This window comes from Falco naumanni, chromosome 3 (assembly GCF_017639655.2).
Source record: "Falco naumanni isolate bFalNau1 chromosome 3, bFalNau1.pat, whole genome shotgun sequence".
Taxonomy (NCBI): domain Eukaryota; kingdom Metazoa; phylum Chordata; class Aves; order Falconiformes; family Falconidae; genus Falco; species Falco naumanni.
This window is the reverse complement of record NC_054056.1, coordinates 75,554,830-75,568,369: the sequence shown is the minus strand read 5'-3', so window position 1 is coordinate 75,568,369 and position 13,540 is coordinate 75,554,830. Positions and strand designations below refer to the sequence as shown.

Sequence of the window (13,540 nt, the reverse complement as noted above, 5' to 3'; positions counted from 1 at the left end):
AACAGCAATTTGCATTTGATGCTTCTGCAACCCATTTCTATTTGCAGAAATGTTATTGGCTGTGACCTTCCAGTGGTTAGGTCTCAATTTGCTTCCTACTTTGATAAACGATATTAAGTATCCTCTTTCTCTACTTCACAATGTAGCTTAAAACATTAATTTTGCATTCTTTTATTATATTACTTTTTATACTTGTTAAAACTGCAGGACATTGGCCAAAGCAGGTTTGCACCAGCAGAAATGTGGAATTACCTAAGCATAAATTTTCTTAACTTTAGGAATTGTAGGTTTGATCAACCATAATCACGCATCTGTTCACAATTAATTGTTTCCAGAGAAAGTGATACGGCTTTTGAAAGAAAGAAACATCATTCATCATATTGCTGCACCTAAGACATTACCCCAATTTAAGTTAACAAAAAGCCTTGGATTTGCCTCTATCTTTCTGTAGATGTGATCAAGTGATTCCAGGAAATGTGACAAAATATTTTTCAGGAAGGCTTTGAAGAAGAAGACTCCACATCTGTTATTCCCATGTGAAAGTCCACTGTTTGTTCCCATAGTTTTGATAACCTAAGTAGGAAAATATGAAGTCAGAAGTGGTTCGGTGTTCTGCCTTCTAAGACTTTTCCAGGCTGTAGCTACTCAGTGGGATCACTACCCTCTACGCAGCAGAAAAGAACAAGAGGAATCATTAGGAGGCACAATTTTTGAGCCATTCTTCAAGTTCACACATACTCCACTAATGAAACTGTACATAGCAGATGCTTGAAGCGAAGGGAATGAGTGATTTGCATTAACAAATTACATTTACAAGTGTGAAACAGTATTTGAAAATCAGACAGCCAAGCTACTGCTCCTCTATCTCACCCATTTACTTGGGTGGACATTTTTGGAGGAAACAGCGGTTTGAGGAAAGGCAACATTGTCTTTACTGGAGAATAATCAGGCAGTGGTTATAAAGCATACATTCTTGTTTCTTGTCACTAGTAGTAGGCAAAATAAAGAATAAGGAGGGAAGGAGAGGAAAAGAGGGGAGACAGAAGTCAAGTATGCTTTCTTTTGGTGGAAAGTGGAGTTCTGTGAATACTTGAGAAGAAGAGAAAATGGAATGAATAATTTGATTTGACATATTTATGCTTTTATTTTAATTTTGCATTGTCCCTGGTTTGGTACCCCTCAACTCTTTCCTTCTTTCCTGTTACTACTGTGTGTTGTTTTCCCCGTGTGCTGTTCAAGCACAGTCACTGCAGAGTAGATTGATGCAAAGTCTCCAGCTCCATCTGGCAACTCCATGAGTTTCATGTCTTCATCTACGTGCATATATGCAACATCCAAAGGAGCAGCTTTCAAAAGTTTTCTTAGAGAAAGAGGTCTTCCAGCTTCCAGCAATGTGATGAAAGAATTGTATCCCCAAAATACTCAGCAATTCAGCAGTCATGTAAGGAAAATAGCAGATTAGCAAAGGAAGTTTTAAACTGCTCCTCAACCACAGTTGATAGGATAAGCAAAAGGTTCAACTTTGTCCTTCCTGTCCAACTTCAAAGCAGATAGGGCAATAAGAGCTTTCTGACTGGTCCTCCCTGCACAGCGCAGGATGACTGCCGTGCAGCTTCAGGATGAGTTTGAGGTCACCAGCCTCTGGTAGGGGAGCACTGTAAATGGTTGAGGAGGAGACCTGAAAATATTGCTTGTCCCTTAGTTTTTCCAATGACAAGCCCAGACACGTAAAGAGGAAAGTGAAGTTAAAAGGTAAATAGAAAAAAAGGTAACCACTTTCTCTGCAAAGCCAATTGTATTTTTTTCTGAAATAAATTAAATACAAACCTGAATCTAATGTTCAAAACATGGAAAAACTAGTTCACATCTTATCTGCATATAGCTGCTTTTTTAAGAGCACATCACCTGGTACACACAGGTGTGAAAGAGAAGGTAATCAGGATTGGAAATGCAGGTTGAACCAATAGAAACAAACCTTAGGGTTTTGTAGTGCTATCATCATTGAAAGGCTCTGAGCACTCTGTCTTACCTTATTATGTCTTTACTATTTATTTGCAAAATACAAACCTAATCATGAAATTGTGTTCATACCGGTGCCCCCTTGGCTGGTATAAGGAAGTATTTCTCAAGAGGAGAAAAGGCCCTAAACAACGAGATGGAAAATGTACGTAGTATTTGTCATTTGCATTCAGCTGAAACCTGAGGTTTGTTTTAATAATACAGAGAGAGGTGCCTGATCTAGCATACGTGTATCTGTCTTTGAATGTCACACGTTTTTAAAAGATAGAAGTTGCAGAGGATATATGCTTTCTTTATTGTGTTTTTTGCATTTTCAATTGTGTACCATACATTCACATACTGCTGTGTGTTACAATCAAGCCAGTTTGATTACTTTCAATTTATGCCATAGGATTTTGTCACTCTTGCTGAAAATTTCAAGACATTTTACTCCAGACTCATTCTTTTTTTTCCCCTCAGATTTATTTACTACCTTTAGAAGTAGAAAAGTCCAATTTCAGTCATGTTAGAAATAGCTCATTTTAGACAAGTACGTGCTGCTCTGCTTACAAAACATATATGAGTGGAATATGCAATTACCACAACTCAGTTTCCTGCCACAGAAACATTTCAGCATTATAGCATTACAGAAATAGAATGACATGCATAATGAAAGATTTCAAGATTCACCCAAGGCATTTATTCTCTTCACCTTAATGTTCTCAGCAGTAGCAGAGTATCCATTAAAAGGTACGATGAATTATGGTTGCTTAGCAACCGCGAGGAGCTTGTAACAGCACCAAAGAATGAAATGGCTGGTTGATAAAATGAATTTTCTCTGAGCATTAGCCTGTTGAAACTGCCTTTTCTTGTGGAACATAAAGTGCATTTATTTGTCTCATGCATTTTTTATTAGAAAATTATTTGAGTTCCAGGGACTTGAATCGTTTTGCTACAGGAGATATTTGATTTTAATGTGTTGTACTAAAATAAGTAATAAAAGACATTTTCTTCAAAGTAAAGACACCAAACAAACCTAGGTAGCTCCTTTTGAAGTCGGGAATAAAATCTTATATAAGGTATGTCATTACCCATTTCTAATTAAGAGTGACATTAGCTAGGACTTAAACAAATTTTACCTTTGAAGGAAAGTTTGAGCCTGTTAGCCAATATGTGGTGAATAAAAGGGGAGAGGGTTGGAACTGATCTCGTGGATTCGTCATGAGTGAAATAAGTTGCCGTCTCTTCCCACACGGTATGGTAGCCATGGCTCCATATGGAGAAAGTCAGAAGTGGTTGCACTTTCATACCTAGCATTCACTACTTGTTTCTGTGCTAAAAATACGTTCATTGTAGGCTTCCATCCAACAATGAGGAGATGTTTAATTTTCCACTGAGACTCTCCAGGCATTCAGTAGCAGCCAGAGATGGATGAACATTTTTGGCAGAAAAGGTTTTTCTTGGAAAATGCCAGAACGGTGAAACCAACGTTGAGGCGAGGGGAATACATCAGTTGTGATTAATCTTTTATTGGCAGTATGTTCTGAGAATTGGACTGTCTGGTCAGGATGTGAGACAAAGGGAGATCAGAAGAGAGAGTGTTAAACCTGCCCATTCCTGAATATCTAGAACATGCATCTGGCTGGATGAGACCGAAACAGGCTTCTACACAGAATTGTTTGGAGCCAGAACTTAACTTTTTGGCTTTGTAGCACATTACAATACTAAAGTGATTATTGTTAGTTTACAGTCTTTTAGTCTTCCTTGTGAGACTTAAGGCAGCGACAAAATTGTTCTTATTTAATAAAGATCTTTTAAAAGGCTTCAGACCTCACTTTACTGGTGAAAATAGTTCCATTGACTCCCATGCAAACACCTGGGTGAGAAGCAACTGTAACCCTGCTGCTGCGTGGTGAATTAGTAGATCATGACCTGCTGCGAGTGCCCTGCCATCTGTACGAGTGCAGAGTTCTTGGTGCAGCCTGGAGCCACTGTTGCATTTGTTAGCAAAGCAAACGAGGTCATGTGCATGCAGTCTGCACGCTGACTGGCAGCTGAGTAGAATGTCTGGTGAGCCAGGGGGATGGAGAGTCCTTCTTGGCTTAGAAGTGTTTCTCAGATTTTGGACTAGAACTGGAGTAAGAGAGCAAATCTAAAAGTCAGCATGAGATAAGATGTCTCATTCTTGTGCTAGCTACCTGGCAGGAAGGAATCAGAGTAAGACAGCATTAAAAAAGTTGAAGGGTTTTGCAATGAGCTGCCTTGTCATAGAAGTTTTAGACCTGTATTTCTGTGTCCAGACCGATTCTGGTGATGCTGCTGAGAGCACTGCTATTGACTGCTGTTGGTGACGGAGGGGGCTATTGCAGTTAACACAATAGCAAACATTGGCAGTCTAACAGAAAACAGACGTCAGTTGACAGCATGGCAACATTTTTTACAGAGAATTTTTTACTGCAGATGATATGCCCTGGGAGATACATAACTAAAGGCAATAATAACCTTTTTGGACTAAAATATAGTTCCACTCAAGTGAAGATGAAGGAAAACTCATATTAAGTGCTAAGATCTTGCCTCTTTAAAGTCCGTGCTGATAATCAAACATTAAAAGTGAAACACTGGTCATCTACAAAGGTGCAAATTAAAATTCCAGAGAGAGAGCTTGGCTGATTTGTTTAACAAAGAGTTTAATACAGCAGAATCCCACTTGAACATAAAACTATGACACTCACAATAATCCTGTCTAGCTGTTGGGAGATCCAAATTAAAACTCTGGCTGATATTTGCTTAAATCTCATAAATTGCACAGAATTAGAGCATATCGAAGTTGTGTATTTGCTGTGATATCACTGTCTAATAGATTTTTAACAATTTAAATGACAGAAAATATGTATTTTCCCCTCAGATGATTCAAGTAGTGTATATTTTTTCCCATATTCTAATTTAATACCCACTTGTTTATTAACTTACTAGTGTCAACATGACAAGACTGAATTGAATGCAGACTAAATGTTCCATTTAAACAGATAATTTATTTTGTTATTAGTATTAAGGTGTTATGAGGAGATTATTCAGTTGAAGCTGGTGGATTAATAATGCTACTTCTCAAGGAGATATTTTCATGCTCGTTTACCATGTTCCATTGTTTCCATTCATACCTGTAGAACAGATACTTGTTTCTTTTCCATTTGTGATTCCAATGATTTAGTAGCAATATTACTTATTGTGTTCTGTTCCACTATTCAGTATCTTCTGGAGGATTTAGTTTATGGATTTTTTTGTATGAAAATCTCAAAATTGTACAGACACCTGAAATTCATAGCAGTTTAAAAAAGGAATTGCAGTCCTACAGAACATCTCAAATGACTGGCAAGTATTTCAAAATTAAGATTTGTGGCCTTTTTTCCCCAGGCCAGCTGCAGTGGCATATTCAGATATTTTAGGTTGGTTGGGCAAGTAGAGGTTTTAAATTTGACCCATCAGTAAGATTCCCCACATTGTAGTTAGGACATATTGTAGATGTTGACTTAAAAAAGATAATAAATCTGGGGTGATAAAATTAAGTTTAAAATATGATAAATTCCTAACCTCAGGTAGCCAGCAATTTTGCCAGGTTTTTATAGTACATTAAAAATAATCGTGGTATTCATGGTGCAATCTTTCTTTTGTAAGACTGATCTAATAAAACAAGAATGTGCACACGCCCACCTAAGAACTAATCATTATTCATGCTTTGTAGAAAAAGGTAGTGTTCCAAGTCTGCAGTTCTTGTTCACAGCTACATTATATAAGGAATTAGGTTAATGTAATTTATGAAAATGTACAGTTGTGCCAGCTGGAGAACATAGAGTCACTCCTGTCGTTGCACATCACCAAGAATTATTGAATGAGGAGCTATCCACTGTTGCAAAACCCCAGTTGCTATTAAGCAATGAGCAAAATTAAAGCAGTAGAGAAGGCTGATTTTATGACATGCCCAGACATACATAGCACCAAAAAAGGACTCAAAGTATACATTTGTGTGTGAAGCAGTAATCACAAAATTGTTGCAGTGCTTTGGTTGTAGCTCTCTTCCAAAAGAACTTGTTATATCACAGCAACATCTAATGCATTTTTGCATTAATATAATAAAAACAAGGTGTGATTTGACCAAATGCAGACATAACCACTGCATACTTTTGTACAAATCTGTCAAATGTAGAGCATGTTGCATAAGAGCACTCTATTTCTTACAGCTGCCTGTATAAATAATGTACATAAGCCTCCTTCAGAAACAAAGTCAATAACGAGCTGTCTGGTTACATGTACTTTTGCATGACTTCTGGTTAACTCAAAAGCTCCAAATATGATATACAGGGCTCTGGAATATGTTGTGGGTTTGAAACATTCTCTGGGGAACCTTTATCTGCATATAGGGTCTTTTTTAATATGTGACAGTTTTATATCAAGGATAATGATTTTTATATAATAAGTAATCTAAATACAGTCAAACTCATCATAAGTGAACATGGTTTATTTTGCTCAACTGTTTCATAGATCAAATTTTAGAGATCTTTTTAGAAGTTACACTAAAAAGCATATTTTTGCTGTTTCCTGGCACGCAATATATCTGTCGATTAAAGTGGAAGGCATGTCACTCTGGTTTTTCTGTTGACACATGCTACAGTCTGTTGGGAATGTTGTAGCCAAGAAAACCACCTTGTGATATGCTTTTCACTTTGCACAGACATGCCAAGAAATGCTGCATTACTGCATTACTAACCAGAAAATATTGGGAAATTCTCGGTGGTGATCAGAGAGGCAGTGAGTGCTGTTTGGTAGATAATACATTTTTTCTATTCTCACTAGTGAATGAAGAATCCTTGAATTATTGTATTCAGTGCAATTCTTGCAAACACATATGCTAATTAAGGCTCTTACCTCCAATTTTAGTCAAAGACAAGTCCTTCTCCTATCGTCTTTGCAATTGCTATTTAGGTTTACGCTAAGTCCTTTAAAATATTAGCTAAAAAGACTAGCTGTAATTTAGGCATCAGAAGGAGACACAGGGTAGATAAAAATCTTTGACCAAAATCTCAAACCTGGTCGGGGGTATGGGTTAAAAAGTGATATAATGTCAGAAGCAGAGGCACAGAAAAAACTGCCCGTGGCAAGTTTTGAAAAGCTGCTATTCCAAAACACAGACAGTAGTTGTGTGTGGCATAAGCGTAAAGGCCATTTACCTACTCAGATATTTCATTTTATTTTAAAATGGGATTGGATTCTGATATTTGAACTTAGTATCAGTCTGTATATGCTGTGTGTCTATTTTGTGCGTACAATAACAATTTTTTTATGAGTCTCTAAATTGCCCAAACAGTTATGGGTGGCATTTTAAGTAGTTAGATAGACATCCAGCTACTAGGAAATCTGAATCATAGTCATCATCTATACTTGCTCATGTACCTGCAGAGTAGGAGAATACCACAGTCACAACATGAATTTAAAAATTTCGTATAGAACTGAATTCTGCCTTCATATTAACATTACAGTCAACAAAAACATATATACATATCTGAGAAAAAATATGATTTCTTAGTGCCAATAGATAAAATCAAGTGAAATTCTGTCCTTTCCATTTAAAGACGGAAAAAAATAATGAAGAGCATTTAGTGATAATATGAGGTCTTGCATGCTTGATTTCCCACCCTGACACTTCAGGTTTTTAAGTGTACGCAGTCTGCAAAACTACTTTTAGTTGAAAAGACCATGTTAAGATGTTTTCAGAACAGGTATCTATCTCCATCTTTAACCTTACTGCCTACTGCAGTACAGGATGGGGACATGATGTCTCTGGTGAACTGCTGAAGGATCCTTCAGAGAAGTCCTCATGCTTCCCTAACATTTCCATGAAATCCACATTGTTCCTCTGAGAGGGTTGAAGCCCAAAATACAGACAGATAAAAGTGATTGATGAAAGAAGCAATCAGATTAAGGACTTAATGACTGACAGAGAAAGCTACTCCTAGGTCTTCTAGGACATAAATTAAACCCCATTGAAATATCTGAAAAAGCTTGCAGTGCTTCTGATGAACTTTGAGTAGGACCTTCCTTTGCAAGGAAGTGCTTTTATCTTGGGTTTTACATTTGCTGGAGAAATTTCTTTCTGTGGCTCAGTTTCTCTATCTGAAATGGGGAATAGATGTTTATTTGCATTACCGAGGCTTAATAAGTGTTTGGAAGGTGCAGTAAAATAGAGCGGTGGGATTAAAAGTACAGTATGTGAAAAGTCTTTTGTACTTACAATTCCTGTATTATGGGTCCCTTGTACAAATGAATTATCTAGTTTACCTTTCTCATTGTGAAGTTAATGTATTCACTTAACATTATACCTGTTTTGTTTTGTTTGAGAAAGCAGAATACTTCTGTATTCTTCCTCACTGCCGAATTTGAGTTGAAGGATTACTTTTGTGGTATCTATATGAGTAGGGGGAAAAAAACACCACCAAACAATACAGATATTATTAAAAAAGCTCATAGATTTGTGTCAGCCTCTGCTTCCCAGGTCTTAGTCGAGGATTTCTCATCTTCATTCATTGTCGGTTTTTCCAGAGCAGATTGAGATAGATGTCTATCACCCAACCACTGCCGGTGCATATCCCACTTGAAGAAGGTGGTGTTAAACATCTGTGTTAGACAGAAGAGTATAAAGGGCCAGAATTTTCCCCTCTGTAGAGAATGGACTATAAAAACATGCAAGTCTTTGCACTATGTCTTTGCGGATCCACACTAGCACTACACTATGTCCTGGTGTACACCTATGCACTTCTGCTCATGGGCCAGCCCTCCTTTCCCTAGGTTGTATCAGGGGAATCCCCATCAAGAGAAGTGCCAGCTTAGGACAGGGTAACCAAAATCCTCCTTGTTGCTGGTATGGTTCAAAAAGCGGGGCTACAGGTTTATAGCAGCAGCAGAAAGGAGCACGTGGCAGTCAAAAATGCATGGGGTGAAGCATAAAAATCAAATGTGCCCATGAAGGAGATCCTTCAAACTGGTTCACGAAGGAGAATATCATAGTGGTGGGATGCATTGAAGCACTGTGAACGGCTGGAGGGTTGTCCAAAATCTGTCCTGTAATGTTGATAATGTAATGCTGTAATGCTGATACTCATTGCTGATGCCAGGAGATGTGTTGGAGTATCTTTTCACATAACTAACTCTTCATACATTTGTCTGCTGGAGGAAGTAAACAGTACTCTTAGGTCTAGGGAAATCAGTTGTATTTTGTTAGTCCTGAAGTTCTTAATTTCAGATTTTCTTCTATTGGTAGTATTTTCTTGTACCCCGGAAGGGTGCTATAAGGAGCATGCATAAGATGTTGTTCTTTGATTTAGCTTTATTAAAGTAACAAAAGCTTTACATCGGATGAGCACGGGGAGGCATTTAATCTCTTTGCTTCCATTTTAGTTTAACTGAAGAGTTTTCAACCTCAGTCCATACCAGAACTTTGGCTTTGGCATCCAAACAAGTTATTTATTGTCTTGTTTGATGGGAAGTATTCATCCAGTGAGCAAGACTATTTCCTTTTTTTGCCACTGCCATTTTTCCTGCTGTATATAAAGATAATTTTGTTAAGATTTTACAATTCATGTGATGAGGCCTGCACCCGTTCTTTGGTCCTTGTACATATTTACAAGCCCACTAAACTGTTCACCCCTGGCTGGAGGAGCAATCCAGTAGCAGGAATTGAGAAAAGCCACAGATGCATTTGCAAAGACTGGACATAAGCAGAGTGCCAAGAGGAAGGTTTGTTTTGCTAACATTCTATCTGCATGCAGCAGCAGCAGCACAAAAGCAAAATTTGGGAAGTTTTCCTGCCAGGTGCAGATTGATGTGATTTACATGATTTAATCGTACTAAAGATAATTCCCTGGCCTTCAAGTTGCCATGTCTTGAATAAGTGGAAATTGCTGTTACATGCTATTGAACTTGTGTTGGCCATGAGTAGTTTGTTCTGTTCTGTGGTGATTTATACTTACCAAGTATTGAAAGTGCTCTCTTCACTTGGGATATTCCAAGCATCATTTGTGAGATATAATTTCATATCAATGTGAAAGACCTGGGGTTTGTTCCAAAACATAGGCATCAATTGGTCCCAAATATAATCTAATATACATCTTCTACTGGCCTTTCTAATAGAGATTTTGTCATTTTTTAGAAGTCTTTAAACATATTTCCATGACTTTTTGAAGACTTCTGTGCTGGTTACTTAGTTGGTGATTTCTTTGTTAAAATCTGCAAGCGTTCATTTATTCATTTGGCATCCTTATTTTACCATTTGCCTCTGCGGAGGAAAAGCTTTTTAAAATACACCAGTGAAATGTTAACTAAGAGTAAGATGATCATATTTTAAGGTTATATTTTCTGGTTCTCATTGAATGCTTACTTGGGAGTAAATTGCCAGTGGGATGTTTTAATTCTACCCATCCATGTTGGCTGGTCTGAGAGCTCCATTTTGTTCAAAATGGCATTTATAATTTGCAATTAAAAAATCCCCCAACCTTCTGTAAGTTTGACTACATGCCCACCCTTCTCTTTCTGCATTCAAAGGAACCTGTCATCTTTCTGTGGGGGATTCCTTACAAATTAAAGAAAGGAGAGCTGGCCTGTAGAGATTCCACAGCAAATACAGAAATTAGCTTATAACATTAGTGATGTTAACTATATTATTCAAAGCTATTCAGAGTACCTTGTTCTTTTGTTTCCAGGCATTCTTATTTCTGAAGTCCTTCTACCTCTAATGATACCTTATGAAAGCCAGATTACTTAGATAGAGGCACAACTCCTCCCATTTCAGACTGCAAACACAAAACTGAGCTTGTAAACATACAGACTTGGCCTTTTGAATATCTGGCCCTAAATGTTTCATGACCGTTATACAATGCACAGTTATAATTGAATTACACTGAGAGGATAACATGTTATTGTGTTGTCTTCTGTAGAGTTCATAATAATTCTTATCATGTATTTCCAGAAGACGTTATTTTACTTTATTCCTGGCAATACAGACAAGCCTTTAATGTACTTAATCTTGAAGGGCCCCTTGTGTAACAGCTACTTGTTCAAGCAAGGACTGTTCAAATGGGTAAAGACAAATCACTTGGGGCTTATTTCTGACATTTAGGCACACTGCTGTGCAAGAAGAACATCCTGGTTTCAGCTGGGATAGAGTTAATTTTCTTCCCAGTAGCATGGTACAGCGCTGTGTTTTGGATTTAGTAGGAGAACGATGTTGATAACACACTGATGTTTTGGTTGTTGCTAAGTAGTGCTTACCCTAAATCAAGGACTCTTCAGTTTCCCATGCTCTGCCAGTGGGCAGGTGCACAAGGAGCTGGGAGGGAGCATAACCAGGACAGCTGACCCAAACTAGCCAAAGGGATATTCCGTACCACAGAACGTCATGCTCAGTATCTGAACTGGAGGGAGTTGGCTGGAGGGAGCCTCTTGTTGCTCGGGGACTGGCTGGGCATCGGTCAGCAGGTGGTGAGCAATTGTGTTGCTTTCTTCTTGAGTTTTATTCCTCTTTCTCTTTTTGTTATCTCCCTTTTCAGTAGTAGTAGTAGTAGTAGTAGTAGTAGTAGTGTCTTTTACTTTATTTCAATTATTAAACTGTTCTTATCTCAACCCATGGATTTTACCTTTTCTGGTTCTCTTCCCCATCCCACCGGGGCAGTGTGGGGAGTGGGTGAGTGGCTATGTGGTACTTAATTGCCTTCTGGGGTCAAACCATGACAGAGAAGAAGGAAAGGGAAATGGCTGTGCAGTCACTCTGGTCCCAGCAGCTCACAGAGCACTTCCTAGAGTCTTTTTGTGGAAACACAGAGCCATGGTGGTGCTGGACCCTATAGCGTTCATGGCTGTCCAAGTGTTGTCTTTACTAGTCAGCACATAGGTCAAAGGAGCAACATGACCACCTGTGCCTTTTCCAACCCATCTTTGTCATCCTGTGCATGGCCCTGGAAGGAAAGAGAGCAATGCCTGTGCCCTTCCAAATGACAGGACCATGATCCTGCCTTGACCTGCGGGGGTGTGGGTCTTTATGTAGACTTCCTGTGCTGTGTGGCCATGCAATGCTCACGGCAAGCAGGAACGAAAAAAACATGAGATACTAGGCTTGCACAACCCTTTGTGAATGAGGTTGTGTGCATTAGCCAGGGAAGGGACTGGCTAAGATGCCTTGTTTAACAGAGAGAGCCTTTAGCACTGCTGCAGTAACGTTGCAGAGGAACATGAGACCAAGTGTTGGGCTTCACAATGTGAAGGTTTCTGAATAACATGAAGAAATTGTTCTGTGTGCAATGGGTATTAATTAAAAGCATATGTGAAAGTAAAAACATTCTGTAGTTGCATATCGATAGGTCTGAGCTGTAGTTAAGCTACTTAAGTAGTAACTAGCAGTGGTGTATATAATATAGTAGCAGATTTGCATAATATAAACAGTCTGAGTATCAAGTTGTGGCCCATATACTTCTTGTGATATTATCATTACTAATCTTACGGCTTAGTGCTGTATGCTTGACAGGCTACTTATACATTATAATAAACTGTTATTACACAGGCACCCTTGCAGAGTAACCATAGTTACACACACAGTACACTTCTTTTGGTTAAAGTAAACACAAATATAATCATTGGGGTCAGTACCGGAGCTTTGTAGGTTAAGAGTTTGCTGCCAGCAGTGAATAAAAGGAATGTATCTAGCAGTTCAAAGTAAAATTCACTCACCCTTTTATGAAGATTGAAACATGCTATTAAAGTAAATTATTACAGTGATTTGTTTTATTTTTGTCTTTGTGATATGATTACTTTGAGTCATCACCATTTTGGTTAGAGAACCTGAAAAAAAATCCTCTTTAGTACCAGCCTCATCATCTCAATAGAGTAGCTTGACAGTCCATTCTAATGTATTTTAACCAACTTATAAATCATTTTCTGGAGGCTAATGATTTATTACTGCTGTAATGAACTTCAGAGGCATCAATACGTTAGTATCCACTTTGAAAAAATGCCATTGTCAAATCCTATTGGAATGATGATCAGTTTACTATTGTAATTAATGACCCCGATCAACTCTTTGAATCTATAAATAACCCTGTTAGATGACAGAGGTCTTCCATTTGGGCAAAAATCAATGCATATGTAAAATAAAATTATGTGGATTTCTGGACCTTTTATCAGTGCCTATGTTCCTGTTGTCTGTAAAAATTCAGAACTACTTGTAAGTTCACCAAAGCTGGGGTAATTTACGAATAGGAATTTTAAATTCAAAATTAGCCAGTGTCCCTGTTTTAGGAGAGACCGCTTGTTGCTTTGTTACCTAAACACTTACCAGGTGTGGATATACACTGGCTTCTTGATAGACCTGTGTGTTCTCAAATGAAATTTTTATTGCTGTATCTTTTATTTTTCCTCTGTGATGGAAGGAGTCTGTAATACAGGGAAAGAATATGTTACAATCTGTACCAAGTGCTGGTTCTTAAGTTCCTGAGTTCTGGTGGTT

General features: G+C 38.1%; 1 protein-coding gene across 2 annotated transcripts in view; it reads left to right on the top strand.

Annotated features, from left to right (window-relative positions):
• TOX (thymocyte selection associated high mobility group box) overlaps positions 1 to 13,540 on the top strand; it is a 226,513-nt gene that overhangs the window by 145,213 nt on the left and 67,760 nt on the right. The gene's annotated exons all lie outside the window — the stretch shown is intronic.